Raw genomic sequence first — 22,479 nt, 5'->3', positions numbered from 1 at the left:
AGCTATCCCCCCCATGAACCATGGACCTTGCCGTTGGTGGGGAGGCTTGCGTGCCTCAGCGATACAGATAGCCGTACCGTAGGTGCAACCACAACGGAGGGGTATCTGTTGAGAGGCCAGACAAACGTGTGGTTCCTGAAGAGGGGCAGCAGCCTTTTCAGTAGTTGCAAGGGCAACAGTCTGGATGATTGACTGATCTGGCCTTGTAACAATAACCAAAACGGCCTTGCTGTGCTGGTACTGCGAACGGCTGAAAGCAAGGGGAAACTACAGCCGTAATTTTTCCCGAGGGCATGCAGCTTTACTGTATGATTACATGATGATGGCGTCCTCTTGGGTAAAATATTCCGGAGGTAAAATAGTCCCCCATTCGGATCTCCGGGCGGGGACTACTCAAGAGGATGTCGTTATCAGGAGAAAGAAAACTGGCGTTCTACGGATCGGAGCGTGGAATGTCAGATCCCTTAATCGGGCAGGTAGGTTAGAAAATTTAAAAAGGGAAATGGATAGGTTGAAGTTAGATATAGTGGGAATTAGTGAAGTTCGGTGGCAGGAGGAACAAGACTTCTGGTCAGGTGACTACAGGGTTATAAACACAAAATCAAATAGGGGTAATGCAGGAGTAGGTTTAATCATGAATAGGAAAATAGGAATGCGGGTAAGCTACTACAAACAGCATAGTGAACGCATTATTGTGGCCAAGATAGATACGAAGCCCACACCTACTACAGTAGTACAAGTTTATATGCCAACTAGCTCTGCAGATGACAAAGAAATTGAAGGAATGTATGATGAAATAAAAGAAATTATTCAGATTGTGAAGGGAGACGAAAATTTAATAGTCATGGGTGACTGGAATTCGAGTGTAGGAAAAGGGAGAGAAGGAGACATAGTAGGTGAATATGGATTGGGGGACAGAAATGAAAGAGGAAGCCGCCTGGTAGAATTTTGCACAGAGCATAACTTAATCATAACTAACACTTGGTTTAAGAATCATGAAAGAAGGTTGTATACATGGAAGAACCCTGGAGATACTAAAAGGTATCAGATAGATTATATAATGGTAAGACAGAGATTTAGGAACAAGGTTTTAAATTGTAAGACATTTCCAGGGGCAGATGTGGACTCTGACCACAATCTATTGGTTATGACCTGTAGATTAAAACTGAAGAAACTGCAAAAAGGTGGGAATTTAAGGAGATGGGACCTGGATAAACTGAAAGAACCAGAGGTTGTACAGAGATTCAGGGAGAGCATAAGGGAGCAATTGACAGGAATGGGGGAAATAAATACAGTAGAAGAAGAATGGGTAGCTTTGAGGGATGAAGTAGTGAAGGCAGCAGAGGATCAAGTAGGTAAAAAGACGAGGGCTAGTAGAAATCCTTGGGTAACAGAAGAAATATTGAATTTAATTGATGAAAGGAGAAAATATAAAAATGCAGTAAGTGAAACAGGCAAAAAGGAATACAAACGTCTCAAAAATGAGATCGCCAGGAAGTGCAAAATGGCTAAGCAGGGATGGCTAGAGGACAAATGTAAGGATGTAGAGGCCTATCTCACTAGGGGTAAGATAGATACCGCCTACAGGAAAATTAAAGAGACCTTTGGAGATCAGAGAACGACTTGTATGAATATCAAGAGCTCAGATGGAAACCCAGTTCTAAGCAAAGAAGGGAAAGCAGAAAGGTGGAAGGAGTATATAGAGGGTCTATACAAGGGCGATGTACTTGAGGACAATATTATGGAAATGGAAGAGGATGTAGATGAAGATGAAATGGGAGATACGATACTGCCTGAAGAGTTTGACAGAGCACTGAAAGACCTGAGTCGAAACAAGGCCCCCGGAGTAGACAATATTTCATTGGAACTACTGACGGCCGTGGGAGAGCCAGTCCTGACAAAACTCTACCATCTGGTGAGCAAGATGTATGAAACAGGCGAAATACCCTCAGACTTCAAGAAGAATATAATAATTCCAATCCCGAAGAAAGCAGGTGTTGACAGATGTGAAAATTACCGAACTATCAGCTTAATAAGTCACGGCTGCAAAATACTAACACGAATTCTTTACAGACGAATGGAAAAACTAGTAGAAGCCAACCTCGGGGAAGATCAGTTTGGATTCCGTAGAAACACTGGAACACGTGAGGCAATACTGACCTTACGACTTATCTTAGAAGAAAGATTAAGGAAAGGCAAACCTACGTTTCTAGCATTTGTAGACTTAGAGAAAGCTTTTGACAATGTTGACTGGAATACTCTCTTTCAAATTCTAAAGGTGGCAGGGGTAAAATACAGGGAGCGAAAGGCTATTTACAATTTGTACAGAAACCAGATGGCAGTTATAAGAGTCGAGGGACATGAAAGGGAAGCAGTGGTTGGGAAGGGAGTAAGACAGGGTTGTAGCCTCTCCCCGATGTTGTTCAATCTGTATATTGAGCAAGCAGTAAAGGAAACAAAAGAAAAATTCGGGGTAGGTATTAAAATTCATGGAGAAGAAATAAAAACTTTGAGGTTCGCCGATGACATTGTAATTCTGTCAGAGACAGCAAAGGATTTGGAAGAGCAGTTGAATGGAATGGACAGTGTCTTGAAAGGAGGATATAAGATGAACATCAACAAAAGCAAAACAAGGGTGATGGAATGTAGTCTAATTAAGTCGGGTGATGCTGAGGGAATTACATTAGGAAATGAGGCACTTAAAGTAGTAAAGGAGTTTTGCTATTTGGGGAGCAAAATAACTGATGATGGTCGAAGTAGAGAGGATATAAAATGTAGGCTGGCAATGGCAAGGAAAGCGTTTCTGAAGAAGAGAAATTTGTTAACATCCAGTATTGATTTAAGTGTCAGGAAGTCATTTCTGAAAGTATTCGTATGGAGTGTAGCCATGTATGGAAGTGAAACATGGACGATAAATAGTTTGGACAAGAAGAGAATAGAAGCTTTCGAAATGTGGTGCTACAGAAGAATGCTGAAGATTAGATGGGTAGATCACATAACTAATGAGGAAGTATTGAATAGGATTGGGGAGAAGAGAAGTTTGTGGCACAACTTGACCAGAAGAAGGGATCGGTTGGTAGGACATGTTCTGAGGCATCAAGGGATCACCAATTTAGTATTGGAGGGCAGCGTGGAGGGTAAAAATCGTAGAGGGAGACCAAGAGATGAATACACTAAGCAGATTCAGAAGGATGTAGGTTGCAGTAGGTACTGGGAGATGAAAAAGCTTGCACAGGATAGAGTAGCATGGAGAGCTGCATCAAACCAGTCTCAGGACTGAAGACCACAACAACAACAACAACACAAGTTAGCTATTGTTTATATTCTTTCCTACATACTGTTATCGGTTCTGGACGAGGATTTACCTACGAGTACGGTGACTTCGTATAAACTATATGATCAAAAACATTCGGACACCTATCAGTGGACATTAGTACGGGGTGTGTCCACTCGTGGCTTTCGTGATGGCCTGAACTCTGCTGGGGAGACTTTCAGCAAGGTTTCTGAATGTCTGTGGAGAAATGAAAGTCCATTCATTCTTACTCAACAGTCGAAATCAGAGATGATAATGAGAATGGATTCTGGGGTCTGTAGCAAAGTCAAAATTCTAACTCATCCCAAACGTGTTCCATTGGGTTCAGATTGGGACGCAAGGCAAACTTGCCGATTTAAGGAGTGTTATCATCCACAAATTGCCTCGCAGATGCTGCTTTATAACAAGGTGCACTGTCGTCCTGATACAGAACTGTTCCCTTACTGGGATAAGTACACAGTGCTGTAAAATACATACATATCCCTCCAAAGTCAGTGTTTCCTTAAGAGAAATGAGGCTCGATTACCTAACTATGAAAAACATACCCATATCGTAGCACCACCTCATCCACACTACACTGTTGGAATTCGCCCAACCAAACCATCCCATCACTTCTCCATGGGGTATAATGTGATTCATCACTCAGTATCACTCTTCTCCAGCCATTCACTGCCCTGTGGCGTTGCTCTTTATACAATCTCAAACGCCGCTCAGCACTGACCTCACAATAGTGTGGCTGTGTTTCTTATGCGACGCTCTTCGATCACTGTATCCCAGTCACTGTGCTACCTGGACTACAGTTTTGAGCTCACGAGGAATTTGTTCCGTTTATTCCATGCGATTTTTTACAATTGCTCTGCCCAGTACTCTGAACGGCGTCTGCCTGGCCTTGGATGGGCTGTTGTTGCCCCTTCGTGTTTCCATTTCACACTCACGTCACCAACCGTCCACTCGAGCAGCTTCAGAAGGGCTGAAATATCGCTGATGGATTTGTAACTCAGGGACAATCCAATGACTAGTCCACGTTCGAAGTCGCTGCGCTCTCCTGGCTGACCCACTCCTCTGCTGCTGCTTCTCCTCTGACAACACAGTACTCCTCGCCTCCCTTTATTCTGGCGACTTCGCCTCTTGTTACGCCAGATGGTTACTTCCGTATTACAAGGGGTGTCGGAAAACTTTTTAACGGACAGTGTACGTTTACATGTATACTCCGCTACTCTGCGAATCATTTGCAAGGTTTCTCGATTATTGCTGGTATTCGATGAGAGTGACATGAGTTTTTTTTTTATTAAATGATTCATGCGTCTACAGTGGATACCTTTCCATACATATGCCTTTAATAGACGATAAGTTACGCCACAGAGCTTCAGATTACAAGGTATGTGGTGTTTGGCTGTCAGCAGTATTGTCGTCGCCTGCGTAACGTTCGAGAGCATTAAGTGAGAGAATCTGGTGTTGGTCACGCTGCTAAGCGGTCTGCGGATAACTAGCGGGACACAGAGACGCAAACCTAGAGGGTGTTCAGTTTCGGAAAAATGGTCTTCTAAACATTGATTTTAGAAGTGTGAAGATATTCAGGTAAAGTTATCGCTGCATTGCTTGCTCATACGTAATTTATTATGAGCTTCTGAAAGGCAAATTTTCATTATCATTTTCCTTTTATTGATTCGGGTCAGTTAGTTTCATTGTCTAGACGAGAGTAAACAAAATTATCTGCTTACATGGCTTGGACTCGGATATATAGATTCACCACTCTTTTGCCCTTTCATTACGTGTGATACTTTTGCAGGAAGTGAGTTTTGTAAAAATTGTTGTAATTGATAAAAAGTCAGTTTTATAATACAGCACTCAATACAGTTCCTTTCACCGTCCTCCCATTAAAGTTTTCTTTTGTAATCATGTCTCCGCATTGCACTTGTCGGAACACATTTGTTCACAGCTTAAAGTACGATGTGTTTCAAGATTTTCTTTGGCTGGTTTGCTGCAGCACCGCATTTTAACTTTCACCAGTTTCGAGCAAAACCGATTTTTCGTTTCCACAAGGTAAGTCATGAAAGTTTGTTAGGGACATTTTAACATTATGATTATTTACAGTCAAGCATTTCATTTCAAATTATCAGCAGGGTAAGTTAAGAGGAAATTTAGTTCAGATCTCACTGATTTTGTCAGACATGCTTAGCCTCATAGTGCAGTGTTACATGTATTCTCGCGTGTGTCATTTATCGTTCGGAATTTCACTTAGTCGGTTTTACTTTAACTGAAGTATTTCGGACATTTCTTCTTTCAAAGTTCGATTTATAATTTTGCGCAGGATTTTTACTCTGTTGGCTCTGTGTGTTGGAAGTGTAAGACACATACTGTGACGTCATGCACTGTAGCGCTGTTCACTGCACTGTACAATACAGAATTCCACAGGATAGCTCCTTTAGTGTACAGTTTCAGGTTTGCTATTTTACATTTCTTTTTTGGTAAAAATTAATTGGAACACAGTTACATAATTTCAGATGGATGTGGCGATTCTTTTCAACAAACAGAGTTTACGTAAGCACGCCACTTACATTGTTTGGTTGGGAGAACGATCACACACACACACACACACACACACACACACACACACACACACACACACACACTCACACTCACACAGGGAAGTTAAGAACAGGGAACGAAAGAAACGAGACAGTTACACATTCTCTCTGATTTTACCTTCATGATCTTTTCGCGAGATATACATAAGAGAGAGCAATATGTTGCTAGACTCTTGTAGGAACGTACGCTGTGATGCACAACGCCTCTCTTGTATTCACTGTTACTGGCTTCAATCAGGAAAAACCGGAAGACGCAACAACAGTGGAAGGAAAAAGAAAACAGCGCCTTACGGCTCTAGGTGCGGACGCAGACGGACGCTGGCCGCGTGCCCAGATAGCAACCTGCCGCCCCGGAGAAGCCGCCGCGCTAATTCCGGGAGTGGGCGGCATAGGTGGGCGGCGGGGGCGGCGCGCCGCGGAGTGTGACCGGAATAACGCGGAGGTGGGGGCTGACAGCCGAAACCAGACGCGGCCGGTGGGGTCAACGCGGTGACGACTGGTGTGCGCATGCGCACTGGCTATAGATTACTCTCACACGGCCAAAGTGTTCACATCTTCGTGCCGGACTAATGAGGCATTTCAGACCTATGTACCACTGCAACGGAGAGCTCGCCTCTAATGAGATACCACTTCGACTTGGCTGGACCACGAAGCTTCTGTTCTACTTCTTCATTTATGCGGCAAGTTACACGGATTTCATTTAAAAATTGCACAAATCACTTCCATCCCTTATTCGCATAGTACTCGCGCACTGAGGGCTCCATATAAATCTAATTATTTATATAGGCTGTTGATCTATTCCCGTAGCCGCGGCTCTTGAAGATTTTTGCCAGTTATCGACATTGACACTGGCAAGATATAGGACTTAAAGACTGTTGTAATTTCAAGTTTGGAGTCACATAACAAATGAAAAAAGAAATATTTTTTGTATGATGTAATTATAGACTAGCAATATTCTGAATTTTTTCCTTTATTTGTGTTATGAATCCTTTCTTCTTGCCAAATCTTCGCCCCTGGTAGCCGAGTGGTCAGCGCGATGGAATGTCATATCTAAAGGCTCGGATTCGATTTCCGGCTAGGTCGGAGATTTTCTCCGCTCAGGGACTTGGTATTGTGTTATCCTAATCATCATCATTTCATCCCCATCGCCACGCAAGTCACCTATGTGGCGTCAACGCGAAAGACTTGCACCAGGCTCACGGTCTACCCGACGGGAGGCCCTAGCCAAACGGCATTTCCATTTTTCTTGCCAAATTTGTGAATTTACATCACGGGGAAGTACCCTAAAAGTTATAATGAGTGAGTTTGCTAACATCAAAATATCTGACACAAATGACCCTATTTTGTTAACTGCATTGACTTAGCAGCTTAACATTTTTACACCACCAAAGGAATGTAGACCACGATATGTGACATAAATTTCAACTCGATACGTCCTTCCGTTCCGAGAAAAATGGATTTTAACAGACGGATGGTCAGATAGACAGTCTGATAACTCCAGAATGAGATTTTCACCCTGCAGCGGAGTGTGCGCTGATATGAAACTTCCTGGCAGATTAAAACTGTGTGCCCGACCGAGATTCGAACTCGAGACCTTTGCCTTTCGCGGGCAAGTGCTCTACCAACTGAGCTACCGAAGCACGACTCACGCCCGGTACTCACAGCTTTACTTCTGTCAGTACCTTGTCTCCTACCTTCCAAACTTTACAGAAGCTCTCCTGCGAACCTTGCAGAACTAGCAGCCAAGAGTGCGTTCCGCATTATGTATGTCTGAATAACTGATGAGACTGCTGACATACATAATGTGGAACGCACTCTTGGCTGCTACCCTTCTGCTATAAAGAATATTGCTATGAAAACCACAGTTAAAGTAAGACAATTCTGCAACATCCAACAAAGATGCAATTGTGATATAGGCGACTCGGTATAATCGATATATACCACAACTCCAAGGACTTTCACATCTTTGATGTAACTGACACTGTAATAGTATTAAGGTTGCCCATAAAGGGTACAACTATTACACATCGTAAATTACTGTTTTTATCTAAAATATAAATAAGCTGTACACATACTAACTATCTGTTAATCAGACATTTTAAATGAATCAATTTTATGTTATTAGTGTATTTCCTACTTTTATACTCTGACGATGGCGTCATATTATGAACGCTGATTGGCAGTTGTGAAGTAGTGTGACAGGAAGTAGGCGGAGCCTTTGCATATTTAAGCTCGTGCTCAACACTCATAACCATCAGTTGACTTCGTAGCAGCTGAGGAGAGCTCCGCCTACCATCCTAAGGGAGCCATGGGTATAATTAATTTTATTTTATCTTGTTAAATTTTGACGTCATTAGACACTTTCATTTTATTTAAAGATTGGTTTCTAGTATTTCCTAAAATTAATCCACAGGTCTGATGATGGTTATGTAAAAATAACCGAAACCGGTTACCTATGTCATTGAAACATAAATGGTGTGATCAAGACTGAACTTTAGTCAAAATATAATAATCTATTGATCACTGTATTCCAAAAATGTTTACCAAAATTGTATAACGTGATTATTACTTTATGTGATAATCAACTACACTAATGCTATGTTTAAGATAATGCCCTATTTGCGTAGGTGAAAGCCTACAACCGTAAATTAATAAAAAGTTAAGTGCGGAAATAGAATGTAAAAGAACGTCTTTTTAATCTGTGCTATATCAAATCAGAAATATTTGCACGTACCAAATATGTTACGGGACTGTTATGAACAATGTAGCGCCGATGATATTTCACACTGCATTTCAGAGATGAATCCTTTGGCACAAACAGTAACTTAAGCTTTTAATATATGATTGCCACAGGAAAAACGACCGGAGTGTTTGTAAACCGCAAACACAAACAGTAATCTGAAAGGACGATGGAAACAGTAAACTGTTGGATCGCCGAAATTGCCTTGAGGTCTAATGAAATTTAAAATAACCGCTAGCTATGTTTTCAGTGAAATACGAAACCGATATTCGCACCAAAGTACATGCGTTCCATATGTTATTTAGTGATTGAGTATATAAAATTTTATTTGTTTATTGATGTTTATTTCTTTTCCCTCAGTGTCAGCGAAACTACTTGAGTATCTTATCAAAGGGATTTTCATTGAAAATGCAGTCCAAGTCGCAACAAGTCGCAATGTTCAGCTAACTATTAGTGGATCCAACTCACTTATTTAAAAGATGCTGAAACGTTTTCGATATACTTGTTGCCCTCCATTACCCAAACTATCCATTATCCAACAAGATCTTGTTATTCGAGAACCCATTTATTACACTGAAGTGTCTCCTCAGACCCCGTGGAGCTATGGTGGCAGCATCATTTGCCCTCCAGTATATTTCCAGAAATACAACGCGCGAAAGCCAATTGGACGAAGGATGTCTTGGGAAGAGGATGGCATCAATTACAGCGAAAACGTCTGGAAACACTGAAATTCGCTTGAAACTGACAATTTGGACGGTACTTCAAATGTGAAGTTTTGGGAATTTTTCATTGCAAAAATTACTACGTGCGCTCTATATGTAGCGTTGTCTACAAAGGATATTCGCAACTCCAAAGGCCGAAGCTACGGTCAAGCTTTATATTTACGTGGAAAGCAGATCACGTATCCAAAGACAAAATACAATACCAGTAGAACTTCTAACACAAACAACTACAGATTAAAAATCACTCCCACTCTAACGACCAACGTTTACATGCAGTTCAACACGTGGAAACATAGTCCACAGTTCTTCAGTTTTACGATGAAAGAGAGCATCAACACTTGCCTTGTGAACAAACATATGCACCTCAAAACCCTTAAGAGTGAATCGTGTCATCAACTGAGAAGAAGAAGAAGGCCGCTCGAATGATTGTTATGGAACCGTATTTGTGGTACGAATGACCTGTCCAGACGCGTAGTAATTCAATGCGCTGATAGAAACCGTTTCGATACTCAGAGGACCTATCAGCTTCTATAAATCCGAGAAATCTATTTCTAACGTACAGAGGTATTTTGGCAGTACTGTTTATGGAAACAACGTGCTTGCAACGAAGCAAACATTTACAGAGGTGAAACTATTCCACTTTGACGATCTGAAAAAGCAAAGACTTTGCCTTCTTGCTATCACCAATTTCGTCCAAATTTATGGTATACACGTATGCAAGGTTTGGCCAGAAATGTAAGTGGAGTTCCAGATGACCAAGTGTTCAGAATAATGGGATTTTTTTCGGGGATCGGACAACAGTTGGTGCAGCGGAAAAAGTGCAGAACGGGAGTCCGAGCGTCGCGAGATCGAGACCCTAAGCGGTTTTTAATTTTTTATTTTAAGTTTTCACGTTACTTACACAGCACATAAACCGAGGTAATGCTTCTTATAGCGTATTTGACATGATGAAATCCTATGTTTAGGGGAACAAATTACTTCTCTTAACTGACTCGTGGGAAGGACAAATAGATTCACAATTACACGATGAAATATTTCAAGACCGAGAAGGATTGCCACCGTGACTATTAAAATGATTTCCTCCTTAAATACACTCCGTTAATGCAACCCTGCGATGTCCAATATTATGGTCAACTAAAGAATTTGATCAAAAAGCTTCGTCGAGAGACGAAAAGATCACATCAAGCGTTACGCGTGGTTTCCTGCTAAACTGGCGATCGAGAGAACTTTTTATGAATGTAAGCCGAGTTTGTTGTTGTATAGAATCTTCAAAACAGCCATGTAATTGTAAAAATTCGGCATTTACAGCGTGTACAAGATGCCGAGATCGTTATTGATTCCCATGATTTTACGATGCATATCACCCCGACACATGTAAATCATCGACTGTAACATAATGAAAGCAATTTTATATGCGAAGTTCTCGTCTATTACTTAAAATCCGTTCCTGGGTATTTATTTACAATCTCAAATTTTCCTTTTTTGAAATTATTGATAAATGCAATGTATTGACCTTTATTTATCTGCAGAGCAAAACTTTAAAAAAAAATTGCATAGAAATTCGACCCCACGACCCTCGAATTACAGTTCCCTAATGTTTCCGCTGCGCCAGTCACTGTATGGAAACAACGGTGACATAAAGGGCTTATTTCTCGCGCAATCCTCGCCGAAAACGCTGTTTGTCTAAACGCTTGGTTATGTGGATGTCCTACGTCTGTCACATTCATTTCTGGCCAAGCCCTGTACGTAACATAGATTTGGAGGAAATTGGTGATGACCAGTAGGCGCGGTCCCCTTGTAAGCCAGTCTTAGTTACGATAGGAAATGGTCAATCGTACCATATAAAATACTATTCACCACCCTTAAAAGAGCACGCTGGTCGCTCTGAAACTCTTTAGGGGGTGTCTATCTGATACCAGGTGGTCTTGTGATTCGCCACACCTCGCGTACTTCGTGGCATGGGAGTGTTTTGTATGTCAGTCGGCTGTGTGGAATCCCTGCAGTAAGATGCATCGATTTGGAGACATGGCAGATTGGCAGAGGGAAACTATCGCGTTGGAATGAGCCCGTCAATAGAGAATGAAGTTGCCCGAGTTGTAGGTATATCAGGGTGGAGTACCCAACGCGTGTACCAGGACTGATGTACTATTCTCAGTCGTGCAGTGTTCACCGGAACAGAGAGGACTCTCCCACCGTCTCTACCGATTTCAAACCCGACAGGAATTACGGCTGTCGGTGAATGCAGGTCCACCTCAACCAGTACCACACCGCACATAGCGAAACCAACTGCATGCAGTACACATACAGGAGACGAGTACCTCGCAGAGATCCATTACTCACAGAGATAGGAGAGACCGGGGCACACTTACGTGGATTTATTTGTGGAATTTCTTAATTTTTCTGGTTATGTTTATTGTGTATAATTGGTTTATAACAAGGTTATTAACGTATAACCTGGTGCATATACTTCTAACTCAAAATTACATCAGGTTACCTTCGATTCAGAAGGCTGTTGCACTCAGCGACTGTTATATTGACTTGGAAATAATAGATTCCAGCTATCAGTCATCCTTTATAATTTTTTGTTGTTGTTAGATCTAGATTTCAAGTAGAATCTAGCCATTCTCAACGCACTATCATTTTTTATCAATGCATGTAATGCCTATTGGTCGGGCTTCATCCACAATTCGTTGAAAACTACTGATAGCTGAAATCTATTATTTGCAAGTCAAAATCACATTTAAGACTGCAAAATAATTTTCTTCATGCGCAAGTCGAGTGCATAAACGTGCCCCAGTTGTGAGCAGTTTTACGAACTTCTGGAGGTACGTTTACGCATATCATAGAACGCAATAACGAATAAACAAAACACATTACTAACCTCTTCAAAATATGTTTTCTGGAAGTAAACAAAAGTATAGTCTAACTTACACAAATTAACGTGGTTAAACACAACGATTTTGCTGGTAGTAAACAAACTTTTTGGCGAATTTACGCCCTTCAGTTTAACGTGGCCTACATGTAAGTTTGGATGTTAATTAAAGGCCTATTCATCTTCTCCATCTACGTCTACATCTACACAGATACTCCACAAGCCACCGTACTTCGAACCGCGGAGAGTACCTTATACCACTGCTAGTCATTTCCTTTCCTGTTTCACTCGCAAATAGAGCGTAGGAAAAAACACCATCAGTATGACTCAGTATGAACCATAATTTCTCGTATCGTATCTTCGTGGTCCTTACGCGCAATTTATGTTGAGGCCAGTGGATTCGTTCTACAGTCAGCTTCAAATGCCGGTTCTCTAAATTTTCTCAATTTGTTCCTCGAAAAGAACGTCTTCTTCCCTCCAGGGATTCCCATTGGAATTCTCGAAGCATCTCCGTGACACTTACGTGTTGTTCAAACCTACCGCTAAAAAATCTAGCAGCCTGCATTTCAATTGCTCCGATCTCTTCCTTTAATGGTACGAATCCCAAACACTCAGCAGTACTCAAGAATAGATCGCACTAGCGTCCTATATGCGGTCTCCTTTACAGATTTTCCTAAAATTTTCCCATTAAACCGAGGCCGATCATTCGCCTTTCCTATTACAGTCTTCCTATGCTCGTTCCATTTCATATCGCTTTCCATCGTTACGTCCAGATATTTAAACGACGTTACTGTGTTAAGCAGTACGCTACTAATGCTGGATTCGTACGTTACGGGATTGTTTCTCCTATTCCTCTTCATTAACTTACATTTGCTATGTTTAGAGGAAGCTGCCATTCATCGCACCAACTAGAAATTTTATCTAAGTTATCTTGTATCATCCAACAGTTACTCAGATTTGACACCTTACCGTGCACCACAGCATCGTCAGCAAACAACTGCAGACTACTGCCCAACCTGTCACACAAATCATTTATGTATACAGAGAACAACAGCGGTCATATCACACTTCCTTGGGACACTCCTGACGAAACCCTTGCCTCTAATGAACACTCGCCATTGAGTAACAAAATCTTGTTCACCCTGCGCAAAAATACAAATATGTTCTCCGCGCTAAGACGTTCGCTTAGCTGGTGCCATGAAGTTTGTGACAGCCCTCAGTATATGGTGGCACTGGAGTTGTGTGCTCTTCCAAAACTACGGTTGCACATAAATGGCGTAGTAAACGGCAGGATTACTGGTAGTACTGGTAGCATTAGTAGGGAAAGAATCATAAAATTAATGGATGTGTGAGAGAGAAATGTGAGCCGATAACTTCTACTTGTTTTTTGTTTGTTTGTTTGTTTGTTTTACATAAAAATAGTTCAGTGCTAGTCCATTCAGTATTTTATGTCCTTAAAAAATATTAATTGCGCTTTAAAAGTAATAAATACTTGTTGATTGCGTAACATTTGCACTTTATGTAACCAAATCAATTATTTTTAATCGAAGTACAATTCACAAGCGTAGACATAAAAGAATGTAAATAACTACTGCTGTCTTGTAGAACGGTCTTCATCATGATCAAAGGTAAAAATGTCCCAGTTTTTTTATAAGTGCGAAAACTGTTTATGAATTATATAAAAATGTTTCATATAAGCTTGACTAAGTGTCGCAGCGATATTTGATACGTTTTTTTCATTTATTCATTTATTTTTACTACAACAGCCTTCTGTTACAAATCAACAATTTTAATATAAATCCAGAATAAACATGAAAAAAATTTCAATTTTCGTATAAATACTGTATGTTTTTAAGTAACAGACAGGAGGATAACTATGTAGAACAAAAATGTTCCGTAGATTACGCGACCCTTCATATATCCTGACTCAGTTTCCAACCGGCTCACCGCTGCTGGTTTCTAAGGGAACCTAGTGGGGATTGATCGCATCCGAAAACAAAGCGATCGAAATGATGTCAGGCCCGATTGGTATGCAACACGCTTAACGCACAAGTAATTTGGCTACGATCTTATCTGAACTAGGCTACGTACTAGGAAATGTACCGTAGTGTAGATTGACTTTTGATTGTGTACGGTACACCACGTAAATTTTACAACTGTAGGCTGTACTAATCTTCTATTGTCGGTACCGCTCTACCTAGGATGGTTGCTGAGAAAAGTGCTACGAGTAAACCTGCCCGTGCGTAGACGAGCCCCGATCTCCTTTACATAATGCTGCACGTCTTCAGTGCTTCAAAAAACACAGAAACTGGGCGGTCTCTGGCTGGAGACGTGTGGTGTGATCCAACTACACGCGATTTTGCATCTTTCGAAATCGTTTGAGGCGTAGAATATACCGATAGCCTAAAAATGCATTTAACACGGTGGTTTGGGGTGTCTGTCATACCATGGCTTGAACCTAGGCATTCAAGTTGCGGTGAGCGTCAACCAGGATATTTATTTGAGCTTTATGAGTGACCAAGTGTTGTCCTTTCCTCTATATTTTTATGAGTATGCTGTGAACACTTGCGTCTTCCAAGATGACAACATCGGTATTCACAGGGCTGCTCGCATACGTTTCTGGTATGACGAACACTCACGTACCCTGTCACACTTCGACTGTACTAGCCCGCTAAATCTCGCCATCTTAATAAATCTGCAAAACCGTCTTGTCTGTCTGTTTGTCTGCTTGAACACGCTTCTCCAAAACTACTAACCAAAATTTCATGTGGTTTCCACAGACAACTTAAGCATTTATTTCATCATATTCGGATCACGGCAAAAATAACGTAATCAAAAGTTTCAGCAGTACTAAAATTATAAATACGAAAGTAACTCGGTTTGTTACATTTTCACGACTATCCCGTTGAACCGATTTCGATGAAATTTTGTATGGAGATAGACTGAACACTTTGTTCAAATGTGTGTGAAATCTTATGGGACTTAACTGCTAAGGTCATCAGTCCCTAAGCTTACACAGTACTTCACCTAAATTATCCTAAGGATAAACACACACACCCATGCCCGAGGGAGGACTCGAACCTCTGCCGGGACCAGTCGCAAAGTCCATGACTGAAGCGCCTAAGACCGGTCGGTTAATCCCGCGCGGCACTGAACTCTTTAGAAATTATCAAATACGAGATACTTGCTGATCTGGAAAATATTACGCGAATTAGGGAAAATATTTACTCTTTGAAAAATCTATGTAGTTTTTAACTTATGATCTTTATTACATTTATGAAAACTCTTTTATTGGTTGATATGCGGTGCGTTATACGATTCAAAGCAATGAATGCAATGCTTATATTTAAGTTCTTTACAATGGAAAAGAGGAGGAGCAATCTGCACGTAATGTAAAGAAATTATTTCATATCCAAGATTGCGTTCAAGTTTCGACAGGTTATTATCATCAAAACCTTTTTTGTTTGTACGTCATATTACATTCTGCGTTCATTTATGTGTGGGTGTGCAATATACTCTCGCCTAAAATGTTAACATTGCATGAGTATGAATGCACTATGGAACATGATGTAAAACCAAAGAACACTATCTTATCTCTAAAAAAATCTTTAAAAAATGCTTATACAATCTTCAGTGTGTTTAATTCATACTTTCCCACTGTTAATTACATAATGTACAGCTACTTCAATAGCGCGATGCATACATGCATGCGCCTGCCCTTGCCCATTCATACGCACTGTTCTACAGCGCCCCTGTGCATGCAGACGCATCGTGCGTTGGGACAGCTTGAAAGGAGACTGAGCGAGGCTCAAACCGCAAGTTGTGCTTGCCCAAATAGGCTGACACGTGAGGGTATCTGATGTTATTGCACATACAGCAGTTTACCTAGTCACCGTCACTGTTCACAACAAAATTACTAATACGTGAGTGCAGGCGTGGGTAACAGCTACGCAAATAGTAAATATCTTGGACTAATTGGCACAGTGAGTGAAACATATAAATCAATATCCACTCAATTTCGTAGCTTTACATAACCAGAAAACTCATAAGGTGATGACCCTATTACCGTGATGTCTCCTGTGGTGACCAATATTTTTCTCCATAGTGCTTAACTTTTATACGAATATTTAGAACACACAAATACAGGCAGCTGTCACTAGCGGCAATATATACAATGACCAATTCGCACTTGGTACTTGTTACAGAAACCAAACGCTACAGTAGACACAGTAAGGGTAACTTCTAGCCCTAATCAAACACTAAGAGCACCAATCACGCGAATACGAGTTGAAGTAACATCCAGCATACCATGAAGTCAGCAACTCGAGTGGTCCACGCAACGCACTAATGTTATACCGATTTTATACAGCAGGAGTCAGCTGCTCGCTTTGTCGCTCATTTGCTCCGCCTTCTCATGACGCCACTTTGGTTTGTAGCGGGGCTGTGCGTAGCTGACATCCTGTTGCCTCAGCTACAGAATTAGGCAGGGAAACCATCGATCCTAGGCTACCTATCTGTTTCTGCCACTGATTGTGCATAAAAAAGTTGTCAAATGCAATCTAGTGACACGCACTTTACTTGTCTGTTTCAAGTAAGTGCGGCTTGCTTTCGAAGTTCCAGTAAGTGAGCAGCAATTTGGCGGCTGCAAGTTGGTGAGTACTGTCGCAATTATTACTGTTTACATTCAGTTAAGTCAATATCTTTGAATTTGTTGCCTTCGTTTGCTTTTACAAGATTGAAACGACAAATACGCAATCAACTGACCATAATTAAATTATTGTAGACACACCCTGAAATACTGGTGTGCAAAATGGTAGGTTACTGCCAAGTAATGTAGTTGGATGAAACTTACACAGCACATAAAAAGAACTGCTGCTCTCCAATGGACTCCCACGCTAACCACAGGGTTGTGATATAACGCTCCATTCCTCCACCATCGCGGATGAAACCTGCCGGGTGGTACTTGGCGCATGTGAATGTACTGCATTACGTCTCCCCAACGCATTACACACTTGATCATTGAGATTAGAGTCGGGGTCGTGGCACGGGTGGGCAGTGGGGGGGAAGGGGGGGGGGCGATCAGTCCTTTCGCCAAATATTTTCCTGTTCAAAGAACTGCTCCACTTGCGCTGTTGCACACGGTCGCGCATTGACATTCACAAAAAATAGTCAGGATCGCTTGTGCTCCTGAAATCACTCACATGGGAAGAGGCAAAGCGTCACAATAACGTTGACCGGTCAATGTACCGTGTTCAGAGATATGTAGGTCAGTAAGCCCACAGTATGCATCCTCATGGCAAAACACATGAACCACCAAAATTATTATGCTCGACAATGCGGGACGTACACTCGTAACGCGAGATGTTGGAACGGGTATTGCACTCTGGAACACTGTCGCTTTAGTAAAAGATAAAGGGAGAAGAAACGAAGATTATCTTTAACGTCCCTTCGACATCGAGGTCATTAGAGATGGAGTACAAGCCAGGATTATGTCAAAGATGGAGAAGGAAATAGGCCGTACGCTTTCAAAGGAACTATCCCTTCATTTTACCAGGGCCGTTTAGGAAAATCACGGAAAGCCTAAATCTGGATGGCCGGACGCGGATTTGAACCGCAGTCCTCCTGAGTGTGAGTTCATTGTGCTAACCAATGAGTCACATCACGCGCTGTCTCTGTAGTGGCCCAGGTGTTATGCTGTTGGAAATCTTGGGATAAACGTGTCATTTCCGTTGGTCTCGTTGCGTATATCTTTCAGAATGGTTCAAATGGCTCTGAGCACTATGTGACTTAATAGCTGAGGTCATCACTCCCCTAGAACTTAGAACTACTTAAACCTAACTAATCTAAGGGCATCACAAACATCCATGTCCGAAGCAGAATTCGAACCTATGGCCGTAGCGGTCGCGCGGTTCCAGACAAGCGCCTAAAACCACTCGGCCACCATGGCCGGCGCGTATATCTTTCAAGTGACTATTGTACTATACTGTTCTTTCCTTGCATGATACCGGTTTCATCGAGCTATGGTACTTGGCAGAGACGCATCACGTGGCAGTTACTTTCGTCCTCGAGTTTTGGACACCACTGTAATTTACAGAAAATTCGCGTGATACGGCACCATCGAGCCTGGCTAAAATATCAATAGAACCCAGCTGCTGCCTTCTGGAGCCTGTCATTTTATCATTCACTAAAACACTTAAACCTACTAATTTTTCTAACAGGTTTGTTTATAAATAAATAAATCTTCTGCTACCACTCACGATTTTTCTATATTTTACTATTCGCACGACGCGGTTCGAGAAATAATTCCCATTTTCAAGTGCGTTTTCTTGATGTGTGTTAAGCCATTTCTTTTTATGTTGTCAGTGTGTGTGAGTCTGCTTCATTTTGTTGACTTTTACTGTAATACATAAAAACGCGATTTTTAGTTGGGTATCAATTCTTTCTGTGAGGTTAGTGGCTAAAGTTTGAGAACAATTTGTACTTACAGTTTTCTAATGGTCCATTTGTGTAGAGTCTCACACACACTTAACATCACACACAACTTGTACACTTTACACATCGAAAATATCTTATATAAACAAAACAGTTACAAAGATCTTCTTACAGGTTGTTCACAGAGATAACATTATAGGTCGTCCACAGATTATGATATGCTTTTGTACAGAGGTTATTTATCTTAACAATTTGGCTCCTGAATTACTTATATTGATTTTACAGTTGTGCTTATTTCTATGTTTTACTATTTTTATTTAAGTATATTATCGAAACATCTGAGGAAATTCACTGATTCACTTTCAAGTTTTTCATTTAATATTTTATCATCATATTTTCTGTAATGTGAATATATCTCCAGTTCTTCAAGCAAATCCATTTTATGTCCTTTATTTAGTTGGTAGAGTACTTTGACTTTTTGCTCTATTTTTCCAAATGTGTCTCCTGTATTATGTATGTGTGTTGCTATTGCTGATGTAGTGTGTTTGTTGTGCGTGTATGCTGTAATGTGCTCTGTGTACCTGGTGTTGATATTTCGACCTGTTTGTCCTACGTAGAACTTGAAGCATTCCTGGCATGTTACCTTGTATATTCCAGAGTCTGAATATGGATCATGATTACAATTTATATTATGTATTAGTTTTTGGTGTAGTTTATTGGATGTAGAAAACCCAATTTTTACTCTGCGATTTTTGAAAATATTTGCAATCTTCAGTGATACATTGCCTATATATGGAATCCTAGATATATATTTGTTTTTCTCTTTTTCTTCTGTGGTGCAGTTTGTACCTGGGTTTCTCTTCACTTTGTCTAAGATTGTGTCAACCATGGATGCATTGTAACCATTGGCAACTGCAATCTTCTTCACTGTGTTTATTTCTTGTTGCATATTTTCCTGGTTCGATGGTATTTTTGTTGCCCTATGCAGCAGTGACCTGTATTCTGCCTGTTTATGGATATTTGGGTGACATGAGGTTTCAGGGATTGTGGTGTCAGTCATCGTGTTTTTCCTATAAATTTTGAATGTGCATGTGTTGTTGTGTCTTGTAATATTTAGGTCCAGAAAGTTGATACTTTTATTTTGCTCATGTTCCACTGTAAATTTGATTTTCTCATTTACATTATTGAAATGATTAAGAATGTCTGTGATGTCTTTGGTATCTCCTTTCACTAACAGTAGTGTGTCATCTACATATCTCCTATAAAATTCTATTTTCCTTAGGCAAGGTTCTTGGCTGTCAAATAATTTGAAGAACTGGAGATATATTTACATTACAGAAAATATGATGATAAAATATTAAATGAAAAACTTGAAAGTGAATCAGTGAATTTCTTCAGATGTTTCGATAATATACTTAAATAAAAATAGTAAAACATAGAAATAAGCACAATTGTAAAATCAATATAAGTAATTCATGAACCAAATTGTTAAGATAAATAACCTCTGTACAAAAGCATATCATAATCTGTGGACGACCTATAATGTTATCTCTGTGAACTACCTGTAAGAAGATCTTTGTAACTGTTTTGTTTATATAAGATATTTTCGATGTGTAAAGTGTACAAGTTGTGTGTGATGTTAAGTGTGTGTGAGACTCTACACAAATGGACAATTAGAAAACTGTAAGTACAAATTGTTCTCAAACTTTAGCCACTAACCTCACAGAAAGAATTGATACCCAACTAAAAATCGCGTTTTCTATGTATTACAGTAAAAGTCAACAAAATGAAGCAGACTCACACACACTGATAACATCAAAAGAAATGGCTTAACACACATCAAAAAAACGCACTTGAAAATGGGAATTATTTCTCTAACCGCGTCTTGCGAATAGTAAAATAAAGAAAAATCGTGAGTGGTAGTAGAAGATTTATTTATTTATAAACAAACCTACTGTATCTACAGTCGCTGGCTTTCAAAAACCATTTATAATGGATCAAATCAGATTACTAATTTTTCGCTTGTTTACAAGAAACACACTACGTCTTTGTTCTTGATATCTAAATATTTATTTCGTTTTATTTTTTTTATTTCGTTCTTCCCGCGAACCATATGCGACTGGAACAGGAAAGGGAGGTAATGACAGTGGCACGTAAAGTGCCCTCCGCCACACACCGTTGGGTGGCTTGCAGAGTATAAATGTAGATGTATATGTAGACATATTCACCCTGGCAACGAATACTCATCTTCCAACGAGAGACCAGTTTATTGATACCGCCACTGTAGAATGTTTGAGTTTGTTGATGGGTCAACAACCTCACCTCTGCTTGCAGCGCTTAACCACTGTGTCCGAGAAGTCCTCGAAGATATTCTTTAAGTTTTGGAGACAGATCAAAATCGAAGGGGGCTAATCGTGACTGCGTGGAGGATTAACAATGACAGCGAACCCACGGCGTCAAATTGCTGCAAATGCGGCAGTGCTCGTATGTAACCTGGCGTTGTCAGCTAGTGGAGGAGGTGCTTCGTGTGTGGACGAACTCTTCTAATCCGTGGTTTCGGATTGTGGAGGGTGTCACACGCACCGGCATATGTTACACGCTACAATTCAGAGACATCTAGCGGCAGAGGGTTGTCACTTGCGTCAGTGAAGGGGAAACTTAGGCCGAATATGAAAGACTTGTAAGGCCTCATCTGATGTTGAGGACAGAATAAAGAATTCGGAGGCTTTACTTTTCAGCACGGCTCATGACTGCGGTGATGGAAATTGTGCTTCAGTGATTCAGTGGCCTGTCTATTACTTTTAAATTGTTTTACTTTTCAATTTTTTTTTTTACTTATATTATTTGACCGAAAGGGTAGACAAATAGGTAGCCATTACTTCTAGTCGTTAAATATAAAGCAAAGGATAGAGTGACAAAAACTGTTTTCTTCTGTGGCTTAACGTTTAATTCCTCCACACGGATATTCTGCCTAGTCTTTCGCTTAGTTCCTTGTCACGTCTGCAACTGGCTGCTACGTGGTTCTAGAGGATTGATAGAGACTCGTAGGCAACGTGTTGATGATACCCTGAGTGCTAACGGAACGTGACTTCTTGTTTGGCCTAGCAGTCAGCCCTAACGTAGTGTTTTGCGGTGTCATTAGACTAACAAGAACGGGTGCTTATATCCGTAATCGTAAAACGCTGGCAAAATGCTAGTTCCGGAGCTACTAATGCGGATAAAGAGTAAGCGCCTACCAAGACATGCCCATTTTGTTGCTCTTCAGCCAAACGACACCAAGAATACATGTACAGGCTTCTCAGACTTCTACTGCTAAAGCAACTTTTTTTGTTTCCTCGGAAGATCTGTGGAAAATTGCACAACGAGACATGGCGGCAGATTTCTTTCGATATTTTACTATAAGAAACACGGATGGCGATGATTGGATTAGTGACACCGTAAGGATGAGAATACTGTTTCTAGAAGCTTTCGGGAGGCCACTCCCTGCAAGTGTCGTGAGAGTAGAAAAAAGGGATGGATGGACAGGGTTTGACATATAAGTGGGTGGATTGCTATTTCTGTGGGGGAGGGGCTGGAGGGGGTTAGTGATGTTTGGGAGAGGTTTGTTTTCAATAAGTGAGAGCTATAATAGAAATGAGTGAGGATATGTATCGCATGGTGAGGAAAGTGGGAGGGGCATTGCAGCCTTGATGAAAGGAAAGGACATGGAATGACAGTGCTGTAAAGGAAAAGACGGGTAGAGGTCTATCCGGATTTATAGGTTAGGAACACGGAGCTGGCCTGGAATTCTACATGAAGAGAGTGGTGGAGGT

General features: G+C 40.8%; 1 protein-coding gene across 1 annotated transcript in view; it reads left to right on the top strand.

Annotated features, from left to right (window-relative positions):
• LOC126456183 (progesterone receptor-like) overlaps window positions 1-22,479 on the top strand; it is a 183,500-nt gene that overhangs the window by 112,520 nt on the left and 48,501 nt on the right. The window lies entirely within an intron of this gene.

Source organism: Schistocerca serialis, chromosome 2 (genome assembly GCF_023864345.2).
Source record: "Schistocerca serialis cubense isolate TAMUIC-IGC-003099 chromosome 2, iqSchSeri2.2, whole genome shotgun sequence".
In the NCBI taxonomy this organism is placed as follows: domain Eukaryota; kingdom Metazoa; phylum Arthropoda; class Insecta; order Orthoptera; family Acrididae; genus Schistocerca; species Schistocerca serialis.
The sequence above is the reverse complement of the archived record's forward strand: the minus strand, read 5'-3'. Positions and strand labels throughout refer to the sequence as shown.